Here is a 21053-nt window from a genome sequence, read left to right on the forward strand (position 1 = left end):
ACCTTGAAATAATTGAAGCATTCTGCTCCACTTGCTTACAAACTAGGGTTGAGGATACCTTTCAGTCCAAAGTAGCAACCTTGTAAATCCAGCTTAGATGCGAGGCTCCCACTGACACAGGAAGAGACAGTGGCCCTTGATTATTCTCCTGTGTTCAGATACTGTGTCATTTCCTTTTTTTTTTTTTTTTTTTTTTTTTTTTTTTTGTATACTGATCATCACTTCTGCTTTTCCAATTCAAACTAAAGGGAGTTTAGTTCTGTTTTGGAGAAGCTGTGGTTAGTGGTTTCTTTTCATGGTTTGCTTAATCTCTTAAGTCTGGTGCTTACATTACCCAAATAGACTTTTCTTTAGTACGACAGTGCCATAACCCAGGGCTTCTCCCTCCATATCTGCTCCCCAGGAGGCTCCCTAGGAATGGGAGCTGGAGATCCAGCCCCTCTCCATGTGCCGTTTTCTTTGAGTCCAAGGCAGGTTTGGCTCAGAGAAGAAAAGAGGCCTCCGGGTTAGCTGCCTCTGACTGCTTGCTTGTGAAATGTTTAATAAGGCGACTTCCAAACTAATTTACACATTGATAGTTGTAGCTTGAAGTATCACCGCAGTCATAAGAGCTAGAAACACTCCCATAAAGTAGATAAGCAGAAAAAAAGCCATAGAAGTTTAATAAAGTGCAAATAAAATGGTGTTGTAAGAATGTACAGTGGGAAATGCTCTCAGTCCAGCCAGATCCAGCTGTGACGTCAGTCCAGCTGTGGTGTCCTTCTGTAAAAACATTCAGCCACATGTGGCCCTGATCGCAATCACTACTCTGAATTGTGATCCAGAATGTTCTTGGGGGCCGATGCTGGGACTGTTCCAGCAGTTGAGTCTGATTGGGCGTCACGGTGGTGATGTGCTTATCGCAGACAGCTGGGCTGAGTGGTGGCCACCCGTGCACTCGCCACGTGCAGCCGTTCTTCTGGTGATGGGGTTGCATGCGGCGCGGCTTGTCCACCTGGGCTATTAAAGTACAGGGAACCCAACCGCGGGCGGGTGCCTCCCGACATGGGAGCTGTCTTTTTTATCCAGGGCCCTCTGGCGCTGCAGACCCCTGCCGCCAGTCTGAGCTCACAAGGAGGTACCGGAGGGCTCTGCTGGGGCATGGAGGTCCCTAAGCAGGTGGTCACTTATTGCTTGTGGAGTGGTCCATGGCCTGTGAGTTTATTCTCGGGGTTTGTGTGGGCGAGGTTAACCAGTTCACAGCTGGGCACTTACCCCTTACACAGGTGACACTAGTTAAAGTGGAATCTATATTAGCTCACACAGGTGTGTCTGAGGAACTGGGAGGGTGGGGAGGTTTGGCCCTAGCACTAGAGCCTGGGCTCCTGACATTCTGCGTCTTCCTGTTGGGGGGCCGTCAGGGCCGCTGTGGGTCCTGAAGACAGTAGGTGCCATATGGACCAGCGGATGCAGAAGCTTCTAGAGGCTGTTGGGGGTAAGGAGACGGTCGCTTACCCAGAGCCAGCCCTGCCGTCACTTCGACGTTAGATGGTGGGAACTGTTTTGGACTCTAGCTTCCAGAAATGTGAGAAAATAAGTCAGTGTTTAGGGTGCTAAATTTGGGGTGATTTAGTGGAGAAATAGAAAACTAGCCCACAAAGGTGCACGCATTGAAATGTGCTCTCTCCAGGTGTTCACAGTGGTGTGAAGGGGATGGCATCAGGGTTCTGGGAACTGTGCAGTTCCACTGAAGGAAGGGGGTTCACCACGCCTTTCCTCATGTAACTGAAGGTATGTATGCCTGCCACACCGCCCAGGAGACAGGGACTGGGATTCTGACTTTCTTATGGGAACCAAGCCACAGTCAGAACACAGTGAGGGCTGAAATGAGCTTCCTACAGCCTGAACTGGGAAGAGGAATGGCAAGTAGCTTGTTTTTTTCTACACAGACCTGTCCTTTCAGGTTTTGTTAAGTTCTGGAAAAAGGGAGAAGCCAGGCACACCTCGGTGAGGGACAGTGTTTCTGGAGGTGTCACGGTTTCAGCCTTAATGTGGCCGTGTGGTTGGGAGGCTCAGAAACTGCCCTCCAAGGGCACTCATCTGTTCCTTATTGCAGTAATACTTCGTTTACAGAAATTACAGTGCGGGAGGCCTCTGGTCTGGATGGGTTTGTGTGGACCGAGGTCACGGGGTGTTGTCCCAAGTGCTTATCCTGACCTGGCAGAGGCTCTGTTTCCAAATAATTATTCTACAGTTTCAGAGCCTATACCTGAGTGATAGTCTTTTAACTTTGTTGCATAAAAGTAAAGTATGTCTTGAGGGTCTAAAAACCTATTTAGTAGTCATGGCTTTAAACTCATACATGGGGCTTTGGGATGGAGTGAAAACCACCGTCACCTGCGTGGACGCTGCGTGGTATTTTTAGCGTGGTGGCCTGCTCATGCCTTGAGCTCCATCTGCAGTGTGAGCAACAGCTGTGCATTTGAGAAATGTAGGCAGGTCAGCTTGCTCCTCCAGGGGCCTGCGGGCATCCGGGTGAGGGCCTGGGATGAGGCCACATCAGTGGGAAGGAGCTTGATTGTGTCAGCAGATATGTCTGCCTCTACAGGCCTGAAAGCCAGCCAGAACCCAGTTTTCCTTTGGTCATCTAATGCCAGAAAAAAACCCGTTTCTTGGAGATTCTCGTAATTTATATTAATGAACCATTTGACCATAAATAAAATGTTATAAATGCATGAGGCTTTACAATTTGGCAGATGTGTAACTCACATGTCATTATATCAAACTGTTGAAGATATTTGTTTCACTTGAAGGCTTTTAGCATTTTATGCGCAAACCAAATGCCAGTAGCATTTTGAAGGAGTATTTTGGAATTTTAAACACAGTGGGACAGTGCTGGGTCTCTGGGATGGTGGTGAGGTGGACGTGACCTCAAGCTCTTGGAGCTTGCAAGCAGGATTCCTAAATTGTCACACCTGCAGTGCTGGAAGTCAAAGTGGATTTCTGTAAATGAGGTATTAGTGCAATAAGGAACAGATGAGTGCCCTTGGAGGGCAGTTTCCGAGCCTCCCAGACACCCCAGGAGGAAGCGGGGTGGGAGGCAGTTACCCACCAGAACCTGGACGGTGTATCGTGTTTGCTGGTGGCCCTGCTTGGCAGGCCATTACGTGCAATAAGAAACAGGTGAGTGCCCTTGAGAGCGGTTTCTCGGCCCCCTTCAGAACAGCAAGTGGAAGACGCTCCAAGGTCGGGGGTGGGGGTTCGGTTATCCACAGGAGCCTGGATGGTGGAGCTGGGTTTGCTGGTGGTCCTGCGTGGCAGGTCATTACGTGCAATAAGGTATAGGTGACTGCCCTTGAGGGCGGTTTCTCAGTCTTCTTCGGAACTGCAAGTGGAAGACGCCCCAAAGTGAGGGGGGGCTGGTGGTCGGTTATCCAGTGGGGCCGGGTTTGCTGGTGGCCACTGCGTGGCAGGTCACTGCGTGGAGCGATGGGAGGTGAGTGGAGTGGGAATAGAGGATGCACCCTGCACAGCTACTGCTGGCAGTTGGCTCTGGTAGCAGAAGGGGCATAGATAGAGGGATTCCCATCAGGGGCAACACGACTGGGGTCCCACGTGTGGTGGATGCCGAGGTGTGGCTATATGTAATCTCAGTCTGCACAGCCGTCCTGGTGAGTGGGTTCAGTTACCTTCCCATCTCACATTTGAGAAATCTCGGGGTCTCACATCACAGCTAGGTGGGTTGGAACTAATGTCTCAGGCAGGACGTTGGCCCCAGAGCCCAGATCTTACCCGCCCCCATTCTTTTCAGTCCACCCAGCTTGTAGAGAGGGTTGTGTGGTGGTGGGTGGTGGCTGAGAAACCAACACAGTAGAAGGGGGGGAGGAAATAAACCAGGCAGGAGACACAGGCAGTGCTTGGGAGATCTGCACGGGGTGTGGGTGTGGGAGGCACCTCTGGGCCTGTGAACCCCGTTCTGTGCTCCTGGCTTGCCCAACCTTGGCCCTCAGCCACATGCTGCGTGCTTTAGGTAAAATCTCAGTCCCTCGTGTGGTGTGGGTATCTTTTCTCCCTGGCTTTGTCTCTCTTTAAATCACGGAGTCTCAGTGGGGATGGCGGGGTGGTTGGTGGTTCACGGAATTTGCCCTCCACTTCCCCATCCTTGTCCTGTCCTGTCTGGCCTGTTACCTGAATCTGTGTCTCTTCCGAGCCTGCAAATGAGTGGAGGCCACGGCAGCCTCTTGCTGACCGACCTCTCAAACTCTCTTATTCATCAGAATAGTGTTAAATGCTGATTCCTAGGCAACCCCATTAGATTCTACGCCTGCCTGGCATGGGTACTTTGGGGAAGGTACAGAAGGTTGCTGGGCTGTTCCAGGAGGGAATTTGCATTTGTAGAATGTCCACTGTGGTCTTTCCAGCACTCTACTTTCCACACACACACGGCATTAAACCTGGAAGACCCCTGGGTGCTGTGCTGGTGAGGAAGCCTCGGCTGGTTGAGGGGTTGCTGGGGCTCAGACTTGATTCCTGGGCTGGGGGCTGCGGGCTTATTCTCTTCAGTGGGCCTGCTGATGGGATGCCCTGAGAAGTCCTGCTGTGCGCTCAGGGGAAAGTGCAGAGACAGGCTCAGAAAAGACAGACCATGGATTTAAAAATTCCTACTGGAAAATCTTTTATGAGCAAAGTAATTTGCATCTAACTGAAGACAATCATTGCTTGAATAATTGGTTTGTTGACAAAGTTGATCCTATGAACAGATTAAAGTTTTCATTCATGCCTTATCTATAATGTAAATAGGAGCTATTACCACAACTTATATTAGCTTTAAATTTCGTATCAGATTGCAGTCCAGATTACAAACGACTGCTTGATAATCTAATTGATAAAATGGAGGAATTTAGTGCTTGGAACCCAGAGTGAAGGGAACAGAATTGCTTTGGTTTCTCAAAAGCGTGTTGACTGAGTGGTGACCTGGGGTGAAGAGAAGTGGCTAGAGTCATTACACTCGAGGAGATGATCTGCTCCCGCCTTTCTCAGCTGTCTTCTGGACAAAACAAAAGGGTGATAAATGGAAAAAAATTCAGCACTGAGTTCGTCTATGCCCTGAGCTTCTCATACGGTCATTAATGGGCTGTATCTGTGAAGCCTCCATACAGGCACAAAGGAATTAGGCTAGAGTAAGGCGGCCGGCGACCTCTGGCGTCTGGACCGCGTGTCATTTCCTAAAGCTCTTTAGGGTGAAATGACAGTCGCAATGTCTGTTCGGAGAAGTGTAATCTCACGTATGAGATGCAGATTTTAAATGATGCAGATTTTAAACACCAAAGTCAGGAAGCTTGGTGGGAGTGGCTGTCTTCCAAGTGGTTTTCTGTGCTGCCATGGATGAGGCGTGGATGTGTCATCTGTTGGTGAGATCCACTGGTGAAGGGGCTAAGCAAACCATGGAGGTGGGGGGGTGTGAAGCTGCATCTCTTCTGGCATCCCAAGGAAATACATTTTGTAAAACTTGTGAATTTGACCCTGACCCTAACCCTGAGTGTTGAAGTCTGGTGCAGTGTCTTGAGCCCTCTTCTGCATTGAGGGTGAGTGACTGTAAATGACCGATTCCTCAGTGGTGAAAGTTCAAATTTAGCTTCCCTGAGGAAGCCAGACCTCAGTCACCCGTATCTCCATTGTAAACACTGCGGCCCCTACGCGGGTGGCTGCAAGTATCCAGGCCTTCCTTGGAGAAGCAGCCGTGAGGTGCTTGATGATTTGATAACATCAGCCATCTTCTGTCTAATCACGGTACAGATTCTCCTACAAGGAAATGGATCTGGTTTCTTCCCGATCGTTGGAAGAAGCAGCCCGCCTAGGGACTCTACCGTCCTCTGCACTTTCACAGCGAAGCCTGTGTCCGTCTCCAAGGAGTATCACGTGTGTCGTGGGAATCGCCTCCTTAATTCTTCCTGCTTTAGAGGGCTCAGGTAGCTCTGCCCGTTTCACCCGGGATGAGCAGCGGGTGGTCTCTGGCTGCTGTGGGACTAGGGCTTGGGGGTGCATCATCACATCCGGTGGCCTGCCAGGTGGGCATCATTGTCTTGCCTGTTGGCTGAGGCAGCTGTGATGTCATGGGGGTCATGCTTGTGTCAGGGCCAACCCAGTTCTTCCCATGCACACCTCTGCTGCTGGAGTGCCTTTCCTTATGATGATGTGTTGAATTAGGGTGGAGAATGCAGAGAAGCTCTGGGCCTCTCCTTCCCATTCTTACTCCCTGGAGCTGTGATGCCGGACAAGGGAGCCCATAGCCAGAGGCTCTTTTAAGTTTAATTAGAATAAAGATTTGATTACATAGCCAAACACATTTGGAAAGAACTTCACAGATTAAATTCCGGATTCAGCCCTTCAGGCCCAGTGGCCACGTTTCCGGGCTTAGCAGCTGTAGGTGGCTGTTGTCTTTCTGTGTTGGCTCAGCAGATTGGGACGTTTCCAGTTCGGCTGGCAGTTCTCTTGAATGGCTCTGCCTGTGGTGATAACACCTTGGCTGGAGAGCCTCGTGGGGATCCTTTAGGCCTCTAGCTACAGCCAGGCTGCATGGTTCCTGTGTCCCGCGTCCTCTGCAGACCCAGAACTATCCCACCACAGAGTCAGCGCTGCTAGACTTGGGTACTGTGTGCAGACAGCAGAGGGGCACGTCTGGGCCTTGCAGGGGCTGGGGTGACTGGCCTCCTTGGCCAGGATCCCGTCTCCAAGTTTTCAGAGGAAATGCATCAACCATCCTCACCGTGCACCAGAGGAAAACTGCAGGCTTCTCTGTGGATGGTGAATTGAGATCATGCAGAGTGACTAGGTTTGGACTCCTGACCAGCGTGAAACCTGATACCTTTCGGTGGAACCTGACATGCCTCCATGTGTACAATGCAAAGAGAATGCAGCGTTGTCAGCTTGAATCCAGATGTGCTCCCGTTTTGAAGTGGAAGGTTCTGGGAGTATTGGCCGTTGGTGATTGTCGTGCCATGGAGGACTTTGAATGCAGGCACTGGTTTAGGATAACCCTGGTTTCTTGGTCCTGTATGTGGGCATCCCTGAATATCCCGGGCTGGAGGAAGGCAGGGCAGATGGGAGGGTGACAAGAGGTCAGGTGTTTCCAGCTGTGGGGAGTGATGCCATCAAATGGCCGAGATCAGGTGACCAGGGACCAAAGCAGGGGTGCATGGAAATGCCGTGTTTTCCGGGGCATGTGGAGGACCTGTTGAACTCTATTCCTGGACAACAGTTCTTCCATTCTCAGGAATCTGTGCCATTGTAATTGAGTAGCAAATTCTATAATTGCTCTAAATACTTACTGTTAAGTCCCCATCCCAATTACCATGAATTAGCAACAGTGATAACAGTTTGCCTGGTCAAGCCTTGCCAAGAAAAACCAGTGGAACTAGTTTTAGTTGCCTCAAGTTCCCTCCAAATCGGATTCCTTAGCAGGTTATGTCCCTACAGCTGCTGCAGTTCCTCCTGGGCCTGGCAGGCACATTCCAGACATTCACATCTCAGCTCAGATGCAGGCGTGCATACTATAGAAAATCGCACTGCACTGTGATCAGCTTGAGCTGATGTTCTCTAGGTGGGAGGCGGAGGCCGAGGACCTGTGTGGGACTATCCGAGTGTCCTCTCATTGACTTGGAGCAGGTGCACATCTGTTCAAGAGTTTTTTTTTTTTTTTTTTTTGAGACGGAGTCTCTCTGTCGCCCAAGCTGGAGTGCAGTGGCCGGATCTCAGCTCACTGCAAGCTCCGCCTACTGGGTTCACGCCATTCTCCTGCCTCTGCCTCCCAAGTAGCTGGGACTACAGGCGCCGGCCACCTCGCCCAGCTAGTTTTTTGTATTTTTTAGTAGAGACGGGGTTTCACCGTGTTAGCCAGGATGGTCTCGATCTCCTGACCTCTTGATCCGCCCGTCTCAGCCTCCCATAGTGCTGGGATTACAGGCTTGAGCCACCGCGCCCCGGCCTCTTCAAGAGTTCTAATGGGGTGAAATTAGAAACATGAATTTTTAAATTTCACGTGTTGCGAACTCTGTTCAGTGATTTCCTCTGAAATGAGAGACTATTTGCAGACGAGGCAGTCAGCCTGCAGCGCTCCTTAGAACTGTCCTAGACCTCGATGCCGTCTTTTGGCCACTTCCTGGGTTGGGGTGCTCTGCTTGAAGTAAAACCACGTGGTCTGTGCATCACTACTGCAGCCAGTTCAACGTACACACCCACTGGAAGGGGGGCCGGATCACTTAACATTTTAAATGCATTTAACATTAAACCAGGAAGTCAGCCAGTGCTTTCTGTAACCAAGCTGCCTGGCTCATGGGAACCTCACACTTCACTTTTCGGAAGAGAATACTTGCTTCTGTGGAGTGTCAATATTTGTCTCATTTGTTGAGACTCTGCTCAAAGTGATGAACGTGTGTAAATTAGGACCTTTTTGTGTAAATTTGGCCACAGCTCTCTAGGCACAGTCAGGGGAGTAAATGACTGTGAAAGATGCCTCCTGATGTGAGCCGTGACCAGGCACTTTGGAATCTGGGATCCCATCTCCAGCCTTTCAAAGGACGTAGAGGAATCGGCCTGATGTGAGCCCTGGTCGGGCACTTTGGAACCTGGGATCCCATCTCCAGTCTTTCAAAGGACATAGATTAATATAAAATGCAGATGGGAGAGTTCATATTTTGGGCATCTCTGTTCTTTTGAAATCAAAGTGCAAAGAAAAAGTTTTGCCTTGAGATCTTACCCCATGCTTGTTTTTCTCCTGAAGTTTTAACATTTTCTTAACTGCTTTTTTCTCCCCCGATCCTTGGGGAACCTCTATCTTCGTATCTTCTTAAAAGATATGGTTAAATTCAACACTGAAATTTAAAAACATGCTTTCATATTATTTTTCTTTAAACTGATGTATCTGACATTGGTGAAGAACTATCTGGGCGTATTGGTGTATTTTTATTTTTTGGAGACAGTCTTGTTGTGTTGCCCAGGCTGGAATGCAGTGGTGTGATCTTGGCTCACTGCAGCCTCACCTCCTGGTTCACGCCATTCTCCTGCCTCAGCCTCCTGAGTAGCTGGGATTATAAGTGCCTGCCACCATGGCTGGTTCATTTTTGTATTAGTAGAGATGGAGTTTCAACATGTTGGCCAGGCTGGTCTTGAACTCCTGACCTTAGGTGATTCGCTCACCTTGCCCTCCCAAAGTGCTGGGATTACAGGCATGAGCCACCACACTCGGCCTGTGATATTCTTGATTGTAACTGTAATAGATCCCTTTAATAAAAACAAAATAGAACAACAACAACAACAAAACAACTGTCTGAAAAGTCCCAAAATTAAAGAGCTCACTTGGACAGGGATTTGGACACCAGTTGAATGGCCCAGCACAAACCATAGTTACATGGGCCACTCGGCCTGTTAGATCCTTAAGGTATTTGAAGTCATGTGGATATTTGCATTTCTGCTTTTGGATATCACGTCAGTATGAATCCGGCTAGTGTTTGAGGGCCAGGCTCAGATCCAGGAAAGCAAGAGCCCCTGCCCTCACGGCACTTCTCTTCCTTGTGTGTGTGTTTGGAAAATAGAAAGCATAAGATATTTTTTTCAATGAGCTGGGAAGATGGAAAGACAAGCTTAAGATGTTTACTTGTTCAGAAGAAGGGAATTGCAAGGAATACTCAGCTTTGCTGCTGCTGAAGGAGGCCGTTTCAGAGGTGGGGTTTCTCTGAGAAAGGTGGTAAGAGGCAAATAGGATTCCCCATCTGGTTTGCCAGAGATGGAGAAAGTTAGTATCCCCAAGACAGCCTCAGCATTCTGGCAAAGGCTTTGGAAAACCAGCTAGGGTGTGGGACCTTGTTGGCCGCTGGGTGGAAGGAAAACATTGCTGGTCCTGAGGACTGTACTGTTCTTCCACTGCTATAAAGAACCACCTGAGGCTGGGTCATAAGGAAAAAAAGGTTTAATCGGCATACAGTTCTGTGGGCTGTACAGGCTTCTACATCTGGGGAAACTTAGAGTGGAAGGTGAAGGGGAGGCCAGCATATCTTCACATGGCTGAAAGGGGAGAGAGTGAAGGGGAAGGTGCCATGCACCTCCAAACAACCAGATCTCAGAACTATCATGAGGACAGCACTTGGGGGATTGTGCTAAACCATTAGAAACCACCACCATGAGTCAGTCACCTCCCACCAGGGCTCACCTCCAACAGAGGGTTAGAGTTCAGCATGAGATTTGGGTGGGGACACACAGCCACACCATGTCAGGCTTCCCATTCTTCTCCTGCACGTGCTTTGCAAATGGTTCTGTCATTGCTTTTTATTTTTGTTGATACATAATATATGTACATATTTTCACAGTGCATGTGATATCTTATTCATCCCTATATTGATGAAATCTGGGTACTTGCGGTGTCTTTCACTTTAAGTATTTTCTTTTCCTTGTGCTCGCAATGTTCAAGTTATTCTCTCCTAGCTGTTTTGAAACACACAGTAGATGACCCGCTGCCATCCCCCTGCTGATTTATCAATAGTAGGTCTTGTGCTCCCATTAGGCTGTGTGTTTGTGCCCGTTACGAGCCTCTGCCCATCCTGCTTATGAGTGGGCTCTGCTGGGCCCTGTTGACCACCTACTCTTGGCCTCCGTGAGATCTGCTCTCAGCTCCTGCTTATGAGTGAGAACATGCTCCGTTTCTTTGCTTGGCTCGTTTGCTTAACGGAATGTCCTCCAGCTCCATCCATCCTGTCTTGGATGACAAGGATCTCAGCTGTGTGGTGGAGTATTGCTCCTTTGTATGTTCAGGCCACGTTCCCTTCATCCCCTATTGACGGGCACTCAGGTGATTCCGGACGTTGTCTGCTGTGGATGGTGCTGCATTGAAGCTGAGAGCAGTCACTGGCTTTATACAGGGGGGACGTGAGTATACTCGGGGGACGTGAGCCACTTTGATGTTCTCAAGCAGCCATTCCCCAAAGCCCTCCGTAGAATGCCGCATTCCTTTGTGCCCATGGCTTCTACTAGGATGAACAGCTGGGAAGGGGCTTTGAGTGAACGCTTAGGTTTCTGTCTTTAATTGGTACCCAGCTGCACTGGCCAAGTGGGGGTGCCAGTGACCCTGGACACTACCTCATATAAGGTCCAAAGATGCAGTTAGGTTCTTTTTTTTAACTTTAAAAAAAAAAACAAAAAAACACTTTTGACCTAGTTAAGCTATAGCATTATCGGTTAGTGTTTTTCATATTGGAAAGGTGTATATTTTATTTTCTAAGAAGGAAAGAAATCCTGTTAAATACTCTAACCACAGATTAAATCATGTCAAGGAAAGAGGTACTATTTTGGGGGAAAATGACCCCTTCATGTCAAAGATCAAGGAGATGACTTATATTGTTTAATTGAGTTAATTATGAAATCTTAAGCGGTTTTGAGAAGATGAGCTGTGGATGCTGCAAGACATGAGACTGATGCTGATTTAATGTTAGTCAGCCCTAACAGAATGTGGCTGATATTTAAAGCTTGCTCCAGTATTGCTTGATAGATTGTAAGTTAATGTAAATATCTGTTTGATGTTTTTATTTTACAAAATATTATTGAGAAAAAGTTTGACAGCCAAGGAACCGCCTTCAACCAATTTCTTCCTAATTTCTATCACCAGAAAAATTTGTCTTGTTAATTCCAGAATTTACTTTTGGAAAGTTCCTGTAAGGAGAGCAGAGGTATTGGTGGTTGAATGGTGACTTGAATTTAGGTGAAGATCGTTAAATATTTCATAGTCATGTTTGTCTTGGTGGTTTTAGCAATTTTATATTAAATTTAGAACTGCGAGTCAAACCAAATCTGTTGTTTTGCTTTTGTGATACTCCTTTGTATGACTATACTGGTAAAGAATGATAAAATGTGTATAGGGTATTTTTTCTGTGTAGATATTAGGATTTTTAGGGGAACAAATTAATCATTCTTCTAATAGGCATTGTGCTGTGTGTTGGGTCCTTTATATATTAGTTGAATCACTATAATGAGGACCACTTGAAAGTCTATTTCTATACAAGATCTTTTATATGCTGACTTGTGTTATGCAAAATCCTTCATCCTCTAAGAAGACTAAGCAATGGGTTGGAGGAGAGGTTTAATCACCCATTAGGTCTATTCCAAATGCCCAGAATTGAATGCAAGTATGAATTATGTTTTTGAAGTGGGGTGTGTGTGTGTGTGTGTGTGTGGTGGACTCCTTTTTAGGTCATGGGAGGGAGGTAAAGCAAAGATCAGATTTGCTGATAAACATTTGTGCATATGCTAGTGGAGAAGTCATATGACTTGACTGCACCTGCGTACTCTGATTTTGGTTTCATTAGTGTCCGTAGCTACAAACCTCGCCTGCCTCTGGGACACACCCTGAGGGGCTGTGGTGAGGGTTATGACAGAGTCGTGTATCTTAGCGAATGACACAAACGGTCTTGTGGGCCTACTTTGGCTTTGTTTGAACCTGTAGATTGTTAAACTAAGTTTAACATTTTGAGGATTATAAATTGTGATTCTTGTCTAAGAAGAGGTTTCTGTTGTCTCTGAAGACAGGAGCCCCAATACAGATGGTCCCTGTCTCAAAATGGTTACATTTGTGATTTTTTTTTCAACCTTGTGATGGTGTGAACTAGTCACACTCAGTGCATTGTTCGGCCCGAGATGGGCTGCCTCTGGATGAACCCATTGTAAGTTGAAACTATTATGTCAAATGCACTTTCTATTTAGGATATTTTCAGCTTACACTGGGTTTATAGGAACAGTTTCATCCCATGGTAAGTCAGGGAGCATATATGCTCATAAAAGTAGAGAGGATCTCATAGATACCATGAGATATAATGTCTCTGATGTTACAGAGATACGATGAAAACAATCAAGTGGGACTTGGAAGCCTTGAAGGGACTCACAAGGGTGGCTCCTGGAATGCAAACGTGAGTGCCACTGGCTTCTGGATGTGACATCTGTGTCTTCTGCTTAGCCCAGTGGGTTATTGGCTGCTCCCGAGGGCAGAGAGGTCCAGCGTTCCTGTGTTTAGGTGTTTGAGCTGCCTTAAGAGACTAGGTCAATTCTCACTGGTGTCTTCAGGGCTTTAGGTCTCCTGAACAAGCAGGAGGAAGCACGACTTTGTAGAGCTTTGGAAATCTCAACGGACTTCAGGGCCATCCCCCTTGGCAGGAGAGAGCCCCACTGGAGGCGAGCAGAGTGCCGTGCAGGCCTGTGCTGGGCCCAGACGTGTACGGACATTGTGAGAACCACAGGACACAGATCGGTCTTGGTTCACAACTGGTGTCGATGGCCACGCAGCATTTCTTCCAGGTACATGAGTGTGGGGACTTGGGTTTTGGGGTGTGCGTCGTGGTTGCCTAGTTGCTTGGAAGACCACTATTCAGACCCCAGCCTGAGTCACCGTGACAGGCCTCCCACTTCACACGACACATGGAAGCTGTGGCGTCGGTCACTGATGTCCACCAGCTGTCAGATGTGTGTGTGTATCTTCCCTGGCCTCAGGATTGGTCTTGTTTTGAGGTTATAGTAAACGTTCTTCAGGAGGGGTTTTGGATTTTTTATGTTGTTTGCAAGGAGGCAGCAGGGAGTGCTTGAGCAGTGAGATCCCCTTCCCAACCAATGCAATTTCAGATCACAGCAGGTAATTAGGGCTGCGGAGCTGTGGGATCACCTACCCAACCAATGAGACTTCAGATCACAGTAGGTAATTAGGGCAGCCGGGTGGGTGGCAGAACCCTGAACTGTGGCTGTTTCTGGTGTCTTGCCCCGGGCAGAGAGTGTTGGGGCCTCCGTGGTCCTCTGTGGGGTGGGTGGAGCACATGAACTGGGTGCTGCAGGGCCGTGGCTGGCTCCCCAGCCTGGGGTTTATGCAGGACTCGTTCTGAAGACAACTTGGAACCCAGAAAGCAGCACGAGGAGAATGGGTTTGTGCGTTTCTGGATCCTGGGTGCTTCCCAGTCTCAGACGCTGTGCAAGCTCTGAGGGGTCTCGCCAGGAAAACTTGCACAGTCGGCCCCCAGGGTGGAGTGGGGCTGTAGCAGGTCTTGCAGGAGCTGGAAGTGGGGGTGAGTTTCTCGCCAGCGGGACTTTTCAAATGGGCCCAGCAGGATGTATCCGTGGAAATGGTGCCACCTAATGCAGGGCTGCGGCCATCAGGGCCTGAAAGGCTACAGCAGGCTCTGTCTCTGCTCTCTCTTGAAAGAGCCTCTGCACGGTTTTCCTTGGTCTTTGTCTATTTGAGGGACGCTTTCCCCTTTGTTGGGCTTACCTAGCCTTCTGAGCTGCCTTGTTGAGTATGACGAAGCCCTGAGAAGGCATTTTTATTGCATAATTATGTTATCCTGGTGGCTGGATAAATGACCTGCAAATGTGGGTGACTCAATAGCTCTGAGGGTGTTCAGTATCCAAGACAAGTGGGAAGGAAATGTTCAGGCAGGCGTCAGAGGATCTGTTCTCTGCTACACACTGGGGCCCTGGTTTGCTAACAGTCTTCACACTCGATCCAAAATGGGATAATGAAGTCTCACGGATTCGGCTTCAGCTGAGAGCTGCCTCCAGCACAGTCTTGTGTGAGTCACAGTTTATATGTTTGGTGCAAAGGGCGGGCATCAGTTGATCTTATTTGTGGTGGTGCTTATGGTGGCTTTTCCGTAAGGAATTTAGACTTTATTAGCTTTGGCAAGGGAATCCTGAGTGATAAATTGGAAGAATGTTTCAGGAAATTCTGGAACCTGCAGTGAATCTGGAATCTGTATGAAATTGAGATTTGGATTCTCACGATTTCCTAATGCTACCCCGAAACCCAGTAGTTGACATAGTCGTAGAGCTTCAGTTGTGCTGCACCAGTTCCCCAATTTGAAAGGAACACGTTGCTTTCATCTAGAATGTTCTGAGCTCTGAGTGCTGCCGGCGGAGTGACCAGCTCTCTGCATCAGAGGGGAAGCCAGGGCTGCGTTCACGGCGTCGCGGCAGCTGGGAGCTGACCCCGGACCTCAGACACGTGTGATGTTGACCATTTTCTGTAAACTCCAAGGGTGTAGTGGTCTCCTTGGTGTTTTACAGTCTTCTGAAGCTTTTGATGTGTCTGCACTTTATAGATTTTTCAGAAGTAGATGGCCTTTTCCCACACCCTTGGGCTGAGTTTCATCAGAGGCTGGTGTGTGGGAAGCACCACACCCACATTCTGACAGGGAAGACTCTGGTGCCCAACTGAGGTCAGAGTGGAAATTTGTTTTTCCTTCCCTCCAGTCTGGTCCAGCTGCTCCCTGCTTGGCCAGAAGAAAATCATGCTTATCCAAGTCGTAGGCAAACCCCTAAATCAAACATTTGTCTTTTTTCTTTAATATGCCCATTTAGTTTATATGGGATAATAGATAGAGAAATGTCTTTTAGGGAAAAATTAATTTCTTTAATTACAGAGAACTTTGGATAAAAACTGCAATCAGGAGTCTATTTTGTAATAAGATCTAGTTAAATACCACAGTGGAAAGCTCCTTATATTTGATCTTATACTTGGGCCTGGTGTGTGGCCGCACGCTCGTACTCATGACGCCACGCTCAGCTGTGAACTACAGGCACGGTACATACTTTGTTGTTGCTTTTTTGAAAGTCTTATTGCTTGGCCTCTCCAACTCAAATGTTGAGTTACGTTGATTCTGTTCAGAATGTTCATCCCTCCGTCTAGGGTCCAGTCGTCCATCTCAGAGGAGGAGACCTGAGGATGAGATAGAGGCCAGAGGGCTGTGGGGTGAGGGCGGGTATGGGGTGGGGGCCAGAGGGGCATGGGGCCAAGGGTGGGGCAGGGGCCTGAGGGGTGCAGGGCTGAGGCCGGGGCAGTGGGAGAAGCGGTGTTGGGCTGTGAGCCAAGCTGCATGGTGGCCTCTATGAATTGGGAGACTCCAGGCAGGAACACAACCTACTGACCCCTTGACTTCAGCCCTGGGACTCCTGAATTCCTGGGCTGAGAGGAGGTTTGCATTTGTGGTAATTTGTTGCAGCAGCAATAGGAAGTTAATGCATTGTATCTGTTCTTCACCTCCAAACCTTTGAAAGGTAACCCTGTTGTATCGGCCTTTTGTGTGCCATAAATTCTAATGAGATGGTTTGTAGGAAATAATGGACACAAACGATGGCAGAACAAAAAGTTGAACAGAAGCAGTGTCTTCTGTGGTTCTGTAGTTTGGGTCTGTGAAGTTAGATTTCGGTCAGAGAGTGTGTGGTCTTGTTCAGTGTATACCTGGAGTACTTGTTCAGAGCTCCTGGGGGAGTGGTCTTTAACACTGTTAGCATTAAAACTCCAAGCACATCAGGGCCAGAGTTCCTGAGTCAGTGTTAGGCGACCTTTGAAGAAGAGTGGGCATGTAGAATCTGCCCACTTTACTAGTATGAAGCAGCAAAATCTTTTTTTTTTTTTTTGAGATGGAGTCTCGTTTTGTCACCCAGACTGGAGTACAGTGGTGCGGCCTTAGCTCACTGCAACCTCCGCCACCTGTGCTCAAGTGATTCTCCTGCTTCAGCCTCCAAATTGCATGATTTATTTTCCTGTTTTATATACTTAGTATATGCAAACTCTGCAAACTTTATTAATACAAATGACATGCCAGAACTTATGAGAATCCAGCATTTTCCCATGCAAATTAGTAGTGATGTGGAATTCCTGGGCTGGTTTGGTTTTATAAGACATAGGGGTGGATTCTTTGCCTAATTTCTGTGGAACTAACAATTGTTAATCACCCAGCACTCTTACCTCCCCCAACAGCTCAGGTGAGGGTGGTGTTACCCCCGCTGTCATGATGAGAGGCAGGAGACTGAGGCTTAGGTAAGCAGGTGACACATTACTGTCCAGCCCCACCCACCCCGTAGTTTCCTGCCATGGCTCAGCTATCTTCCCGCAAGAAAGGATAGACACCCTGATGCTGGGTAGAATTCCTTGTGAACCCCTTTGCATCCTCCAGGGAGTTCTTGTTTCACAGTGGTGGCTCATGGGAAGGCCTCTGGCCCACTGAGAAAGTGACTCATGTTGTGACATTACTGTCTCTCTGTCCGGTTGCTGTCGATTGGGTGATTTGTAAAGAAACATTTATTGCTCACAGCTCTGGAGGCTGAAAAGTCCAAGGTCAAGGCAGTCCAAGGTCAAGGCACCTGCACATCTGGTGTCCCGGGGCCTGTGGCTTACAGACGGCAGCATCTCACCGGGTCTTGCGTGGCAGCAGACGTCTCGTCGGGACTCACATGGTGGTGGAGCAGGAGGGCTCCTCCAGACCTCCAACAAGGATACCAACCCCAGTCCTGAGAGCAGGACCTCCCAAAGTCCCCATCTCTTAATGTATCCCACCGGAGATGGTTTCAGCATGAGGTTTTGGGGACATTCAGGCCAGAGCCATTGCTCTGCTGTGGTGTTAGGGCTACATGGCATCATTACTGCAGCAGAGCCACAGCTTCTCATCTGTATTTGCTGCAGGAGGAAGACGCAGGTGCCTGTGCAAGTTGTAGTTCGGTGCAAGAAGTGGAGACCCTCTGGGAAATCTTAGCAGGAGGAACTTGAGGTATTGAGAACTGACACCTTAGGACTGTAGTTTTCTTCAGACTGTAAAAACCTTGGTGTGTGATAATACTGAACATTTCCTGAGCCCTGTGATCCTGTAAAACAGTGGTGGTTAAGACATTCCCCCTCCCCACAACTGCGCCCGCACTTTTACTGCAAGAAGCCCCTTCCCATGTGGTTTAGGCTGACTTGCAGATGATCATTTACCGAGGACAAGGCCAGACACAGGCCTTCAAACCCCCGTTCTGTGCCTTATAAGTGATTAGCTAAACTGCCTGTTCCCACTGATCAATCACCTCCCACCTTGAAATGGTTCTTTGTGGTGCAGTTGTGCCTAGGGGGGTGGACTTGTCTTTGACTGTTGCCTTCCACAGAGGACGGTTAGGGTGGGCAGGAAAGAATTCTCTGCTACAGGTCTGCATTCCAGGCTGTTTCCAGAAGTGGGAATTCTTGCGCCCTGGAGTCTGGGAATGGATTTCTAGTGTCCCAGCTTCAGGTGGAGTTGAAATTGAGTGAGACAACCCACCACACCCATCTGGAGCCAGGAACTAGAGCCATTTTTAAAGTGGCAGTTTCTCCATAAGATTACCCAAAAAATGCACTCAGTAGGTTTCTTTCTTATATGCATTTGGCCATCTAAAATGGGAATGGTGGTTTTTTGAAGCATAGATGTAGTTTTAAATTTTGAGTATTGTAAACCTTAATGTAGCTTCTTAAAATGTTTGCCTGATGATCTGGAGATTTACTAAACCTTTGGAGTAGCAATAATGAGTTGATCTATATGACTTTGCTTACTATGATGCAATGAAAGTACTCTAATTAAAACCTCTGCAGTTGGGTCAGCAGACGATTGGCCAAAACAAATTCTGCCTTTTGAGTTTCTTTAACCAAACGAGGGAGTAGAGTGTAGGCTGAAGTGGCAAATTCATTTCAGAGCACGCCAGAGCCCTCAGTGACTGAGCAGCCTTCTCAGGTGAACGTGTAACGTGCCGTGAGTCTTGGCAAGCCTGGCTACTGATGTGTGCACGTGACACCACAGAGCCACACCTAGGAAGATGTGGTTTCTGTAACAAGCTTTGGAAAACCAAAGTTCAACTTAATTATCCAACTTTGTTACAGAAAAAGCTTAGACCAGATGGCCAAAGACCTGATTGTTTCATGGTTGAGACATGGTTATAAAATTGCCCTTACTTGGTGCCAATCAGTGTTGGTCCACAGTGATACTCCTCCAACCTCACTGAATAGTTTGGAGACTGATATGAGACTGTGAAAATCTCCTTAAGATGAAAAGGGCTCTGGGGCACCCGGGAATATCCGCACACCCGTGGCCATTCCCCTATAAGGTGGAAAGGACGGCTGGGTCACGCGGGAGCATCCGCACACCCGTGGCCGTCCTCTTTAAGATGGAAAGGGCTGCTGGGGTGCCCCGCAATATCTGCACACCCGCGGCCATTGTTCCTGTCCCCCTTTCTGCTCAGTCACCTCTGTGTTCCTGCTCATGAATAGCTCGTCCCCTGGGCTGGTGAGGAAGGAGTGGGAGGTTGTTCTGAGGCTCTGTCACTGTCTGCCATGTCATGAGCTGGGCAAGGCAGTGGCAGTGACCCTGGAGGAGTCTGGTCAGTGAGAGCTCTGGCAGGAAGTGCCGAGGCTTGAGGTGGCTCTGCCAGTCGTAACCAAATGTCTTCCCTCTTATTTCCATGATTCCTTCTAGTTCTGCACCTTGCACTGCAGGGTCTCTGTGTGTCTATAAATACACATGAGTTATGATACAGTGTCTCTTTCCCCTCTGGAGCAGGGCCCGGAGAGTGAAGTGCAAGAGCCCCTTACTGTTGGATGCCCACCAGCACGAGGCACTGCCTGCCCTGCTAACGAATGCCTACAGCGAGTCCTGGAAGCCCTCTTCTGAGCACCTGGCCTGTTGATGGTGTACACAGGAGACAGATGAGCTCCCCTTGCCCCACCCTGAGCAGAGACTGGGCAGGCGGTGGCAGCACTGTCCGCCATGGTGCATCCTTGGTGCATGGAGGAAAGTGTGTTCACCCTTAAAACACAGCCCATCCTCTCAAAGGCAGGGTGACAACCACATTTACATCTGGAATCTTAAAAAAGGGCCCGTCTCCCTGAGAGAAGAATGTGGATGCGTGTGTGTACCTCCTTTTTTTTTTTTTTTTTTTTTTTTTGAGACAGTTTCCCTCTGTCACCCAGGCTGGAGTGCGGTGGTACGATCTCAGCTCACTGCAAGCTCTGCCTCCCGGGTTCATGCCATTCTCCAGCCTCAGCCTCCCAAGTAACTGGGACTACAGGCACCTGCCACCACGCCTGGCTAATTGTATTTTTAGTAGAGACGGGGTTTCACCGTGTTAGCCAGGATGGTCTCGGTTTCCTGACCTCGTGATCTGCCCAACACGGCCTCCCAAAGTGCTGGGATTATAGGTGTGAGCCACCGCACCGGGCCGTATGTGTGAACCTCTTTACAAGTCTTGCTTGACCTTTACATTTAAAAATTATTGAAAAACTTAAGGATGTAACTGACAAGAACTTTATAGGTTTCTCCAAGTAACAATTTGGAAAAGTTAAGTGAACCCATAATGTGTTTTATTTCTGTGAGTCCCACACTTGGATTTTTAAATGTGGGCAAAACATCTGTATGTTCTTCAGTCTGATTTCCGTGAAATCGTGAATGAAACGTGCTGAAGTTGCCGTGCGGATTTTGTTATGTGGCGGTGACATATGGGGGCTGGTCATTAAACAACTGGAGGGATCCCTGTCCTTTCTGTACTCCTGTTGGACCCTAGGCACGTGCTTGGGTGTTTTCTGTGTGTGTGAACAAGATGAGGACAATTTCCAGATTCACACGGTGGTATCTTCTCCCTTTTCTGTTAAAACGTGTCTTCTGCTGCTTCTACATAGACAAAATGTTTCTTTCTCTAGCCTGTCTACATAAACGCTGTTTAACAAAAACTGTATTGTAGACATGTGAAGCTGAATTCCACATGATAAAGCAGATAGAGATGACTGAGTATACTGTTTTGTGGGAGGAAGGTTTAAAATGATTTTTAGCTTTTTCCCTGAAACAGGGAATAATTTTAACTTTTTCCCTGAGATAGGAAATAATAAAATGGGAAAATAATTAAATTTTCCCATTTAATTGTTAGACTATATTTAATAGATTATTCATATATTGCAAGGGAAAAAGGAACTCGATCACCCCATGTACCCAAATGAAAATTTAAAGGGTATGGGTGAATTCATTTGAACTCCTTTAATTTGTTTTTATTTGTTTGTTTTTGACAGTCTCACTCTGTTTCTCAGGTTGGGTGCAGTAGTACAATGACAGCTCACTGCACCCTCAACCTTCTAGGCTCAAGTGATTCTCCTGCCTCAGCCTCCCCAACTGCTGGGATTTACAGGCGTTAACCAACACACACAGCTTATCACCTCTTGGAGACTAGCTTTGAGTTTGGGCATTCACTGAACTATATTTTGGTTAATTCTCAAAGTTTGTCAC

General features: G+C 48.0%; 1 long non-coding RNA gene across 1 annotated transcript; it reads left to right on the forward strand.

Moving 5' to 3' along the window:
• Window positions 1-671: 671 nt before the first annotated feature.
• Window positions 672-20506, forward strand: LOC140711318 (uncharacterized). Its single transcript, XR_012092503.1, has 2 exons — window positions 672-17546; window positions 19341-20506. It is a non-coding gene; the product is annotated as an uncharacterized lncRNA (long non-coding RNA).
• The last annotated feature ends 547 nt before the right edge of the window (window positions 20507-21053 follow it).

This window comes from Chlorocebus sabaeus, unplaced genomic scaffold, assembly GCF_047675955.1.
Source record: "Chlorocebus sabaeus isolate Y175 unplaced genomic scaffold, mChlSab1.0.hap1 unalloc_scaffold_605, whole genome shotgun sequence".
Taxonomy (NCBI): Eukaryota; Metazoa; Chordata; class Mammalia; order Primates; family Cercopithecidae; genus Chlorocebus; species Chlorocebus sabaeus.